A 13,028-nucleotide genomic window follows, 5' to 3' on the forward strand; every position below is an offset into this window, starting at 1 on the left:
GTGCTAAACTTGTAATCATACACTCTTCTAGAGAGTACTCATTTCATCTCAACAATTCTTTGAGAATTGTTTTCTTGTAACACTTTGTAAATTGGAGTGTGATCTCCAAGGTTGAGTCAAGAGTTATAAATACTATAGTCGGTGAGGATACCAAAGGAGTATACTAAGTACTCAAGGCAAATCTTAGAGAAGGAATCTCTAAGTGGAGTGGGTTAGTATACGAGTGGTGATCATATACCGTGAGGTGTTAGAAACTAAGGACTCGGATTGTAAAAGGTTTTGCGCGAGCACCTTGAAGCTTGGCAATAGTGGAACTTCTCAATAGCGATTGAGAAAGAAAGTGGACGTAGGACAAGGATTGTGCCGAACCACTCTAAATAGCGTTTGCATCTCTCCAAACTCATCTCTTCAATATTATTGTCTTTTACCTTTGAGCAAATAAATTGTGATCGAAAAGTAGCTTCGTAAGTACTTAAGGAATGGCTTAAGTCCGATTGGTGAAAAGCTTGATCAATTTATTTGAGTTGGTGTCTATTGGAAAGTAAAAGCTCCTTATAAATGCTTAGCAATTGAGTTAAGCTCTTGGAAAAATACTAGTACAATAACACTTTTGTATATTGTCTTTAACTTTCCCAAAAAGATTCATTGTTGTTGCAATACTCAATTCACCCCCCCCCCTCTTGAGTAATTGTGCATAGGTTCTACAAGTGGCATCAGAGCTTAACCCTTTGAAAGACTTAACCGTTTAAGGGAAAAGATCATGGCAAGCACAAGCTTTAACAACAACAACACTAGTGAAGGTAACTCAACCGCTAGACCTCCTCTTTTTAGCGGAACAAATTACTCTTATTGGAAAAATAAGATGAGAATTTAGATCCGTTCTCAAGATGTGAGAATTTGGAAAGTGATTGAGAATGGAAATCACATTCCAACAAAGACAACAAGCGCTAAAGAAGGAGAAGTCTCCGTCTTAAAGCAAGTACCGAAAGGAGAAAATGAATATAGTGACGATGATTGGAAGAAAGTGGCAATGAATGATAAAGCCATCAACTTCATTCATTGTGCACTTAACGAGCATGATTATATGAAGATCTCTACATGTGAAACCGCTAAAGAGATTTGGGATAAACTCCAAATCACTTACGAAGGAACCGACCACGTTAAAGAATCAAAGGTATTTATGTTGGTTCATGAATGGGAAAATTTTAAAATGAAAGATGAAGAGAGCATTGAAGAAGCTCTTGAAAGACTCTCCAAGATCTTCAACAACCTAAGCATGCTTGGCACAAAATACAATGATAAACAAATTGTGACCAAGGTGCTTACAAGCCTTACACCAAAATGGAACTCCAAAGTGAACGCCATTGTGGAAGGAAGGCTCTATGATCAACTTACATTTGATCAACTACGAGGTAATCTTCTCACCTATGAAATGACTATGCTAAATAGACAAAAAGGTGAAGAAAGCAAGAAGAAAAGTCTCGCCCTTAAAACAACATCACTACAAGAAGAGAGTGATGATAATGAAGAAGAAAGAGATGAAGAATTTGCACTCTTATTAAAAAGATTCAATAAGTTTGCAATGAAGAAAAACTTCAAGAGCAAAACAAAGGTACCAAAATGCTATGAGTGTGGAGAAGTTGGACACATTAAACCCAATTGTCCAAAACTTCAAAAGGAGGACAAAAACAAGAAATTTAAGAAGAAGGAGAAAGCATACATATCATGGGAGAACGAGGATGAATCCGACTCCGATGACGACGAGGTTGCAAATCTTTGCTTAATGGCAAGCGAAGAAAAGGTTAGTAATGACAACTCCACTTCTTTTAATTTACAAGATGAATATGATGCCTTACTTGAGGTGTACACAAAACTTACCCAAGATTATTCTCTCCTAAAGAAAAAGAATATGGATCTTTTAAAACAAAATGAGATGTTGAAAAACGAGAATATCAATCTTGGAAAAGATAAGTGTAGCACAAGTAGTGATCCATACAAATCTTGTAAAATGCATGAAAATGAAATTACAAATCTTAAGAACACTTTAGCTAAGTTCAATGAATCTTCAAAGAACTTAGATAAAATGTTGAAAAACCAAAAGCATGTTCATAATAAGGAAGGTTTAGGTTTTGAAAAAGAAAAATTTAAAAATACTAAAACTCCTATTAGGCAACCGCAAGCCCAAAAGGAAAGCATGCCTAAAAGGAATGAAGCCTTTAAACATCTTCCTCAACATGCTTCATTTAGAAATTATAATCACAATGCATATAGATCAAAAGATGTTGCATTTAGGAAACAACCTAGGCAACCATTTAGAAACATGCATAGGATGCATAATCCAAATGTCATATGTCATTATTGTAATAAAGTAGGTCATATAGCACCCGTATGCTTTACTAGAATTAAACATATAAACTTTCGTAGTCAAGATACGAGATGGGCACCTTATGGGCATTATGCTCATACTAATCATCAAGGACCCAAATTCACTTGGGTACCTAAATCCCAATTTTAATTGTCTTGTAGGTACGTGTTGGAGCTAAGGATACAAATTGGTATGTTGATAGTGGATGCTCCAAACACATGACCGGCGATGAATCAAAGTTCACCGCAATAGAGCCTACAAACGGAGGAAACGTGATCTATGGAGACAACAACACCGGCAAAGTAATCGGCGTTGGAAAAGTTGGTAAAAATTCTTCTACCTCCATAGATAATGTTATACTTGTCAAAGGACTCAAACATAATCTCATTAGTGTTAGCTAACTTTGTGACAAAGGAAACTTAGTCACCTTTGATTCAAAATGTTGTTTGATAAAAAGGCAAGACACTAATGAAATTGTGCTAATTGGGCACCGTGTTGACAATGTATACATGATTAATCTAGATGAAGTTTCCTCAAATGATGTGAAATGCCTTGTTAGTAAAAATGATGAAACTTGGCTATGGCATCGTAGAGTAACTCATGCTTGATCACATTCCTATCAAATGTGATAATACTAGTGCAATAAATTTAACCAAGAATCCGGTTCAACATTCAAGAACCAAGCATATTGAGATTAGACATCACTTCATAAGAGACCATGTTGAAAAGGGTGATGTGGTTATTGAATTTGTCGAAACTAGTAAACAACTAGCGGACATCTTCACTAAACCTTTATGTAAAGAAAGTTTTTTTAACATCCGAAATGAACTTGGTATCTTGGATTCTAATCTAATATGATTTGTTTGAATTCATTGTATTTATATTGCTATTTTTGTATCTCTTACTAACTTAAGCATTGGAGATATTCAATTAGCCATTGTTTTGTAGGTTTATGAGTTGATGAATGAGTAATTAATCTTGAGGTAGATTGAAGAATTTGAAGATTATAAACAATGGAAGATCAACAAATTGAAGTTTATAATGGTTTAAATAAGTATATACATGATGGAACTCAAAGGATTGAAGAAAGAACCACCAAAGGATGAAAATTTGGTGATTTTGGGCAAAATGATGCATGTTGCATCGATGCAACCAAGCTTTGCATCGATGCAAAGCACACAACGTGCTATGTGCATCGATGCAAAGCCCATTGCATCGATGCAAACACGACCAAATTGCACAAAAACACGTGAATTTGGCATTTTTGAGCAACAAAACCCCACTTTTTCATCATCTTCAACCTCATAACTCATATCCCCACCTTCAAACCTCCATAACCTCCAAAACAAGCTCACATATAGCTTCATACAACTCACAAAACTTAGATACCCACTACAAACAAATTACATATTTGAAGTCCCCACATTCTCCTCTACAAAACCCATAAAACAAAATCATCCACAATGCCTAGAATCAAGAGAACCGTCAAGAAGTCAAAAGGCTCTTCAAGTGTGGTTCCACCTCCAAATAATCATCCTTTGGCAAGGTACTTTGCTTCTAATGAAGATCTTCAATTCTATGAGGCAAGGCTCGCCGGAAGAAAGGAAATTCCTCTGAGGTATTTGGATCCGACCCTTCTTGTCATTCATAACTTTGATACTCTTAAGGCTATTCTAGTTCATCAAGGTCTCATGGATTTTGTTCAAATTAGGAGTAAATTTTATCCGGATTTAGTTGCCATAGCCTATAGTACACTCATGATTGAGATTGATGAGGAAGATGAATCAAATTTCACATTATTCTTCAAGATAGGAAGAAAGGATTATAGGCTAGATGGTGATGAGTTAGCCACCATTTGGGAGTTGCCTAATCAAGGTGACTTGTTTCAAGGTGGTAAAACCCCAATTGATGAATGGGGTTATTCAAAGGACAATGCCATGCATTTGTTCAATCTTGTACAAGGAGCTCATTCCAAAATTAGTTGCAATTCAATGAGTGCGGAACATAGAACTTTGTTATATCTAGTCACCTATGTATTGCAACCTAGAATATCCAAGCATGCGAATGTAAATGATGAAGATTTGATTGTCATGTGGGCTATGATGAATGGAATTAAGATTAATTGGCCATACTTTATAGTACAACATATGATTAGGCTCAAGATGAAGGATAGGAATGGTGGATTAGGATTCCTTTGCCTATGGTCTAAAGTCTTTGATTATATTGGTATTGATATATCAAATGAGATTGCCAAGGAAGTACCACCTCAATCTTGTATCAACACTCATATTCTCAACAAAATGGAAAGAAGAAATGTTGATGAACAAGGTCCTCAAGAGCAAGCTCCTCCACAAGCACCTCAAGCTCAAGAACCACCCTCCTTGCTTGATGTAATGAGAGAATTACAATCCATCAACCAAAACATCCAAAGGATTGAAGTAGAGCATGGTAGGCAACTTGAAGCACTTAATCGTCGTGTGTCTCGTGTAGATCATCGCACGGGTCGCTTGGATCGTCGTATTGATGACTTATATGAGCATTTCGGCATCCACCTACCGTATGAAGAGGATAATGATGATGATGAAGACCAAGATTGATTGTCTCCTCTTCATCAAGTCACTTTTTATTGCTTTATGTTTATTTGATTATATGAATTGTTAAACTAACTCCTAGTAAGCTAAGGATTTCTATTATGGTTTAAATACTTTGATATTTCCTTCATAATTTTGTTTAATGATTAATGCTTGTATGCTTATTTGGTGAATAACTCAAAATAGGCTTGGTACCCCTATTTTAAGTTAATGTGCATGCCTTGATATATTTCACTTCTTTAGGGGGAATTATGCATGCTTGTTATATATAAAAAGAGAAAATCAAATTCTTTTTGAAAGGGAGAATATCTCATCCTTGAGATTAATAGAGATATTGAACTTAAAAAAATTCATTGTTTTATGCATGCTTCTATGACACATTTCAAACTCCTTTCTTTTTGATAATGTCAAAAGGGGGAAGAAAAGTTTGAGGATATTTGAAGTTTTGAACTTTTGAAAAAGAAGAAGTTTGAGGATTTGAAAAGAAGAAATAAGTTTTCGAAACAATGATTTCAAAAAGACTTCCGCTAAGCAAAAACTTTTTGATATCTAAATCGTTTTCTTTGATAAACGCCCTTTAAGGGAACAAATGCACATATTTAGGGGGAACTCCTGTAAAATTTTTTTTGTGAAGTCTTCTCCAAAGCTTTCTATAAAACAAAGTGCATTATTGTTGCTTTCAAAATCATTTATAAATGCATATCCTCAAAATTGGTTTGTCATTATCAAAAAGGGGGAAATTGTAAATCATGTTGCTTGTATGCGAAGTTTGTATTCGTAGGTTTTGATGAATGACAAACCAACAAACGACATGAAAGACAAACCAACAAACAACTTAAATGAACAAGCATGTTGAAAGATCAACCAACATTCAACGTTGAGGAATGAAGAGTTGAAAGCAACACAACAACAACAAGAAACTCAAGTCCACAACATTTGAAGACAAGTATAGTGTCTTAGGACTTAGGTAACTTCTTGTTAAGAACCAATTGCTAAATCTCTCAACACACACTCACAAAATGTTTTGATGCACATCTTGCAATTCAATGCTAGCCAAATGGTTTAAAAACTTGTTTTCAAAGGTACAAAAGCATAGGAATTGACTCCAACAAGTTTGAGATCAATCCTAAGTATTTTGAAGTGATTTTAAGCCATTCTTTAAGGTTTGCATCGATGCACACTCATCTTGCATCGATGCAAAGCATGCGACGACTTGTTGCATCGATGCAAAGATGTTTGCATCGATGCAACCTAGCTGAAAATTCAAATTTCAGCTTCAAAGACACATTTGCATCGATGCAAAGTGTTATGCATCGATGCAAATGATTCAAAAACATAAAAAACGGCTAGTTTTGACAAAAAGGCTCCATCCCATTAACTCCCCAACGTTTCTAAGGTTTGGGGAGTCTATAAATAGATGGATTGAAGCCTTATTTCAAATACATGTGAGTATTTGCAAACTATCTTGTTCATATTCTTTCATTCTACACATTTTTAAGGTGTTATAATACACAATTTGAGAGAGCAATATCAATTGGTTCAATAGTGCTAAACTTGTAATCATACACTCTTCTAGAGAGTACTCATTTCATCTCAACAATTCTTTGAGAATTGTTTTCTTGTAACACTTTGTAAATTGGAGTGTGATCTCCAAGGTTGAGTCAAGAGTTATAAACACTATAGTCGGTGAGGATACCAAAGGAGTATACTAAGTACTCAAGGCAAATCTTAGAGAAGGAATCTCTAAGTGGAGTGGGTTAGTATACGAGTGGTGATCATATATCGTGAGGTGTTAGAAACTAAGGACTCGGATTGTAAAAGGTTTTGCGCGAGCACCTTGAAGCTTGGCAATAGTGGAACTTCTCAATAGCGATTGAGAAAGAAAGTGGACGTAGGACAAGGATTGTGCCGAACCACTCTAAATAGCGTTTGCATCTCTCCAAACTCATCTCTTCAATATTATTGTCTTTTACCTTTGAGCAAATAAATTGTGATCGAAAAGTAGCTTCGTAAGTACTTAAGGAATGGCTTAAGTCCGATTGGTGAAAAGCTTGATCAATTTATTTGAGTTGGTGTCTATTGGAAAGTAAAAGCTCCTTATAAATGCTTAGCAATTGAGTTAAGCTCTTGGAAAAATACTAGTACAATAACACTTTTGTATATTGTCTTTAACTTTCCCAAAAAGATTCATTGTTGTTGCAATACTCAATTCACCCCCCCTCTTGAGTAATTGTGCATAGGTTCTACAAAAAAGAGGTTCCAAACTGATCAAAAGTCTACGAATACAATAGTAAAAAAGTGCTATTTATACTAAAGTAGTTACTAGGGATTACAGAAAATAAGTAACTAAGTGCAGATAGTGCAGAAATCCACTTCTAGAGCCCACTTGGTATGTGCTTGGGCTGAGCATTGAGCTTTACACGTGCATAGTCCATTTCTAGAGTTAAACGCTAGCTTGGATGCCAGTTTGGGCATTTAACTCCAGTTCTGGTGCCAGTTCTAGCATTTTTTTTTTACGCCAGAAAATGGTCTCTGGTGGGTGTTTGAACACCAGTTTGGGCCAACAAAGTATGAACTATTATACATTGCTGAAAATCCCAAGATTTCTACTTTCTAATGCAATTGAGAGTGCGCCAATTAGGCTTCTGTAGCTCCAGAAAATCCACTTCGAGTGCAGGAGGGTCAGTATCCAACAGCATCTGCAGTCCTTTCTCAGCCTCTGAATCAGACTTTTGCTCAGATCCTTCAATTTCAGCCAGAAAATACCTGAAATCACAAAAAAATACACAAACTCATAGTAAAGTCCAGAAATGTGATTTTTTCATAAAAACTAATAAAAATATAATAAAAAGTAACTAGAACATGCTAAAAACTATGTAAAAACAATATCAAAAAGGGTATAAATTATCCGCTCATCACAACACCACACTTAAATTGTTGCTTGTCCCCAAGTAACTAAAAACAAAATAGGATAAAAAGAATAGAAAATACAATAAATTTCAAAATATCAATGAAGCTTAGTTCCAATTAGATGAGCGGGACTAGTAGGTTTTTGCTTCTGAACAGTTTTGGCATCTCACTTTATCCTTTGAAGTTCAGAATGATTGGCATCCATAGGAACTCAGAGAATTCAGATAGTGTCATTAATTCTCCTAGTTCAGTATGTTGATTCTTGAACACAGCTACTTTATAAGTCTTGGCCGTGACCCTAAGCATTTTGTTTTCCAGTATTACCACCGGATACATAAATGCCACAGACACATAACTGGGTGAACCTTTTCAGATTGTAACTTAGCTTTGCTAGAGTCCCCAGTTAGAGGTGCCCAGAGTTCTTAAGCACATTCTTTTGCTTGGGATCACGACTTTAACCGCTCAGTCTCAAGCTTTTCACTTGACACCTTCACACCACAAGCACACGGTTAGGGACAGCTTGATTTAGCCGCTTAGGCCAGGATTTTATTCCTTTGGGCCCTCCTATCCATTAATGCTCAAAGCCTTGGATCCTTTTTACCTTTGCCTTTTAGTTTAAAGGGTTGTTGGCTTTTTGCTCTTGCCTTTTAGTTTAAAGAGCTTATTGGTTTTTTCTGCTTGCTTTTTCTTTTTCTTTCTTTTTCTTTATTTTTCGCCAATTTTTTTTTTTGCAAGCTTTATGTTTTTCACTGCTTTTTCTTGCTTCAAGAATCAATTTTATGATTTTTCAGATTATCAATAACATTTCTCTTTTTTTCATTATTCTTTCAAGAGCCAACAATTTTAACATTCATAAACTTCACTATAAAAAATATGCACTGTTCAAGCATTCTTTCTGAAAACAAAAAGTATTGCCACTACATTAAAATAATTACACTATTTTCAAGATAGAATTCGAAACTCATATACTTCTTTTTCTTTTTCAGAAAACAATTTTAATTTAAGAAAGGTGAAAGATTCATGGAACATTCATAGCTTTAAGACATAGACACTAAACACTAATGATCATGTAATGAAGACACAAACATAGACAAAACATAGAGCATAGAAATCGAAAATAGAAAAACGAATAACAAGGAAATTAAAGAATGGGTCCACCTTAGTGATGGTGGCTTCTTCTTCCTCTTGAAGAACCAATGGAGTTCTTGAGCTCCTCTATGTCTCTTCCTTGCCTTTGTTGCTCCTCTCTCATGGCCTTTTGGTCTTCTCTAATTTCATGGAGGATGATGGAGTGCTCTTGGTGCTCCACTCTTAGTTGCTCCATGTTGAAACTCAATTCTCCTAAAGAAGTGTTGAGTTGCTCCCAATAGTTGTGTGGAGGGAATGCATCCCTTGAGGCATCTCAGGGATTTCTTGATGAGGGATTTCCTCATGCTCTTGTTGAGGTCCATGAGTGAGCTCTCTTGTTTGCACCATCCTCTTTTTAGTAATGGGTTTGTCCTCTTCAATGAGGATGTCTTCTTCTATGACAATTCCGGCTGAAATGCATAGGTGATAAATGAGATGAGGAAAGGCTAACCTTGCTAAAGTGGAGGGCTTGTCAGCCACCTTATATAGTTCTAGAGGTATGATCTCATGAATTTCCACTTCCTCTCCAATCATGATACTATGGATCATGATAGCCCGTCCACAGTTACTTCGGACCGTTTTCTAGTAGAGATGATAGAGCGTTAGATGAACTCCAACCATCCCCTAGCCACGGATTTGAGGTCAGGCCTTCTCAATTGAACCAGCTTGCCTTTTAAGTCTCTCTTCCATTATGTTCCTTCCACATAAATGCCTGTGAGGACTTGGTCCAACCTTTGATCAAAGTTGACTCTTCTAGTGAAAGGATGAGAATCTCCTCTCATTATTGGCAAGTTGAATGCCAACCTCACAGTTTCTGGACTGAAATCCAAGTATTTCTCCCGAACCATTGTGAGCCAATTCTTTGGGTTTGGGTTCACACTTTGATCATGGTTCTTAGTGATCCATGCATTAGCATAGAACTCTTGAACCATTAAGATTTTGACTTGTTAGATGGGGTTGGTGAGAGCTTCCTAACTTCTTCTTCGAACCTCACGTCGGATCTCCGGATATTCATTCTTTTTTAGCATGAAAGGGACCTCAGGGATCACCTTTTTCTTGGCCACAACTTCATAGAAGTGGTCTTGATGGACTTTTGAGATGAATCTCTCCATCTTTCATGACTCGGAGGTGGAAGCAATTGCCTTCTCTTTCTTCTTTCTAGAGGTTTCTCCGGCCTTAGGTGCCATTAATGGTTATGGAAAAACAAAAAACAGAGCTTTTTCCCACACCAAACTTAAAAGGTTTGCTCGTCCTTAAGCAAAAGAAGAAAGAAAGGAGGAGAAGAAGAAGAAATGGAGGAGATAGTGGGGTGTTTTGGATTCGGCCAAGGGGGGTTTAAGTGTTATGATGTGTGAAATGGAAGGTGGTAAGGAGGGGTATTATAGGGTAAGAGAGAGAGGGAAGAGGGTAGGATTTGATAGGTGAATGGTGTTGATGTGATTGATCAAGGGTATTTGGGGAAGAGTGTTATGGAAAGGTGTGAAGAGGAGAGAAAGAGAGGTGGGGTAAGTAGAGATCCTGTGGGGTCCACTGATCCTGAGGTGTCAAGGAATACTGGTCCCTGCACCTTTCTGGTGTTTAAACGCCCTCTGTGTGCCATTTCTGGCATTAAACGCTAGCCTGATGCCCTTTTCTGGCGTTTAACGCCAACTAGACACCCTTTTCTGGCGTTAAACGCCAGTCTGTCTGCCAATTCTGGCATTTAACGCCCAGAATGTTGCTAGACTGGGCGTTAAATGCCCATTCTGCTATCCTTACTGGCGTTTAAATGCCAGTAAGCCTATTCTCTAGGGTGTGCTATTTTTGATGTTTTTTTTATTCCGTTTTAATTCTGCAGCTGTTTTTGTGACTCCACATGATCATCTACCTAAAAAAAACATAACATGACAATGGAAAACAAATGTCTATAAAAATAAATATAATTAAAAAACATTGGGTTGCCTCCCAATAAGCGCTTCTATAATGTCAATAGCTTGACAGTGAGCTCTTAGAGAGCTTCACAGAGACTTAGAGCTTAATGGTGGCCTCCCAACACCAAACTTAAAAGTTGAGTGTGGGGAATCTGTTTGACTCTGTATTGAGAGAAGCTTTTCATGCTTCCTCTCCATGGTTACAGAAGAAGATCCTTGAGCTTTAAACACAAGGTAGTCCTCATTCAATTGAAGGACTAACTCTCCTCTGTCCCCATCAATCACAGCTCTTGCTGTGGCTAGGAAGGGTCTTCCAAGGATAATGAATTCATCCTCATCCTTTCTAATGTCTAGGATTATGAAATCAGCAGGGATGTACAGGCCTTCAACCTTCACTGAGACATTCTCTACAAGTCCATAAGCCTGTTTCATTGATTTGTCTGCCATCTCTAGTGAGATTCTTGCAGCTTGTACATCAAAGATCTCTAGTTTCTCCATTACAGAGAGTGGCATAAGGTTTATTCCTGACCCCAGGTAACACAGAGCCTTCTCAAAGGTCATGGTCCCTATGGTACAAGGTATTAAGAACCTTCCGGGATCCGGTTTCTTCTAAGGTAATTTCTGTTGAACCAAGGCATTCAGTTTCATGATTGCTCCTAGATACCGAGCTACTTGTTCTTCAACAATATCTTCATCCTCATTAAAGAAAGAATCTTCATCAGAGCTCATGAACTGCAGCATTAAGTTCCTTGGAATCTCTATGATTTCTATATGAGCCTCAGATTCCTTTGGTTCCTCAATAGGGAACTCCTTATTGGCCAGTGGACGTCCAGCAAGGTCTTCCTCACTGGAAATCACTGCCTTTTTACTCTCTCCAGGTTCGGCCACTTTGCATATAGTTATGGCCTTGCACTCTCTCTTTGGATTCTCTTCTGTATTACTTGGGAGAGTACTAGGAGGAGTTTCAGTAACTCTTTTACTCAGCTAACCCACTTATGCCTCCAAATTTCTGATGGAGGACTTGTTTCAGTCATGAAATTGATAGTGGTCTTAGATAGATCAGAGACTCTAGTTGCTAAGTCAGAGAGGCTCTGCTTAGAATTCTCTGTCTGTTGCTGAGAAGATGATGGTAAAGGCTTGCAATTGCCAAACTTATTTCTCCCACCATTATTATTATTATTATTGAAGCCTTGTTGAGGCTTCTGTTGATCCTTCCATGAGAAGTTTGGATGATTTCTCCATGAAGGATAATAGGTGTTTCCATAGAATTCTCCCATGTAATTCACCTCTTCCATTGTAGGATTCTCAGGGTCATAAGCTTCTCCTTCAGAGGAGGCTTCTTTAGTACTGCCGGATGCAGCTTGCATTTCAGTCAAATTCTGAGAAATCATATTGACTTGCTGAGTCAATATTTTGTTCTGAGCCAATATGGCATTCAGAGTATCAATCTCAAGAACTCCTTTCTTCTGAGTCATCCCATTATTCATAGGATTTCTTTCAGAAGTATATATGAACTGGTTATTTGCAACCATTTCAATGAGTTCTTGGGCTTCTGCAGGTGTTTTCTTCAGATGAAGAAATCCACCAACAGAGTGGTCCAATGACATCTTGGACAATTCAGATAGACCATCATAGAATATACATAAGATGCTCCATTCTGAAAGCATGTCAGAAGGACATCTTCTGATCAATTATTTGTATCTTTCCCAAGCTTCATAGAGGGATTCACCCTCCTTCTATCTGAAGGTTTAGACTTCCACTCTAAGCTTTCTCATCTTTTGAGGTGGAAAGAATTTGACCAAGAAAGCATTGACCAACTTTTTCCAAGAGTTCAGGCTTTCTTTAGGTTGTGAGTCCAACCATATCCTAGCTCTGTCTCTTACAGCAAAGGAGAAAAGTATAAGTCTGTAGACCTCGGGATCAACCCCATTGGTCTTAACAGTGTCACAGATTTGCAAGAATTCAGCTAAGAACTGATGAGGATCTTCCAATGGAAGTCCATGAAACTTACAATTCTGCTGCATTAGAGAAACTAATTGAGGCTTAAGCTCAACGTTGTTTACTCCAATTGCAGAAATTGAGATGCTTTTTCCATAGAAGTTGGAAGTTGGTGCAGTAGAGTCA

At 37.3% G+C, this 13,028-nt stretch overlaps 1 non-coding gene across 1 annotated transcript; it reads left to right on the forward strand.

The window, feature by feature from the left end:
• Window positions 1-12,565: 12,565 nt before the first annotated feature.
• On the forward strand, window positions 12,566-12,673 carry LOC148567799 (small nucleolar RNA R71). Its single transcript, XR_015882056.1, has one exon. It is a non-coding gene; the product is annotated as a small nucleolar RNA R71 (small nucleolar RNA).
• Window positions 12,674-13,028: the final 355 nt, after the last annotated feature.

Source organism: Arachis ipaensis, chromosome B4 (genome assembly GCF_059453495.1).
Source record: "Arachis ipaensis isolate K30076 ecotype BB chromosome B4, ASM5945349v1, whole genome shotgun sequence".
Classification (NCBI taxonomy): Eukaryota; Viridiplantae; Streptophyta; class Magnoliopsida; order Fabales; family Fabaceae; genus Arachis; species Arachis ipaensis.